The following is a 206-nucleotide window of genomic DNA, read 5'->3' on the forward strand; positions in this document are numbered from 1 at the left end:
TGGGGGGTATTTCTGCAGGAAGAAGGACCTTTGCCTGTCCCTCTGGCAGCACCAAGAGCCCAAACGATGCCCTGGACTGAGCCCTCCCTCCACCTCCACGTGACTCTTACTGTCCCTGCACAAGACAGAGAAACTGAGGCACAGCCCACGGGGGCTCAGCGGTCGAGGTGGGATGAGCCCGGCTGCTCCCGGGGCTCAGCTGGGGC

This window comes from Cariama cristata, unplaced genomic scaffold (assembly GCF_000690535.1).
Source record: "Cariama cristata isolate BGI_N322 unplaced genomic scaffold, ASM69053v1 scaffold31265, whole genome shotgun sequence".
Taxonomy (NCBI): Eukaryota; Metazoa; Chordata; class Aves; order Cariamiformes; family Cariamidae; genus Cariama; species Cariama cristata.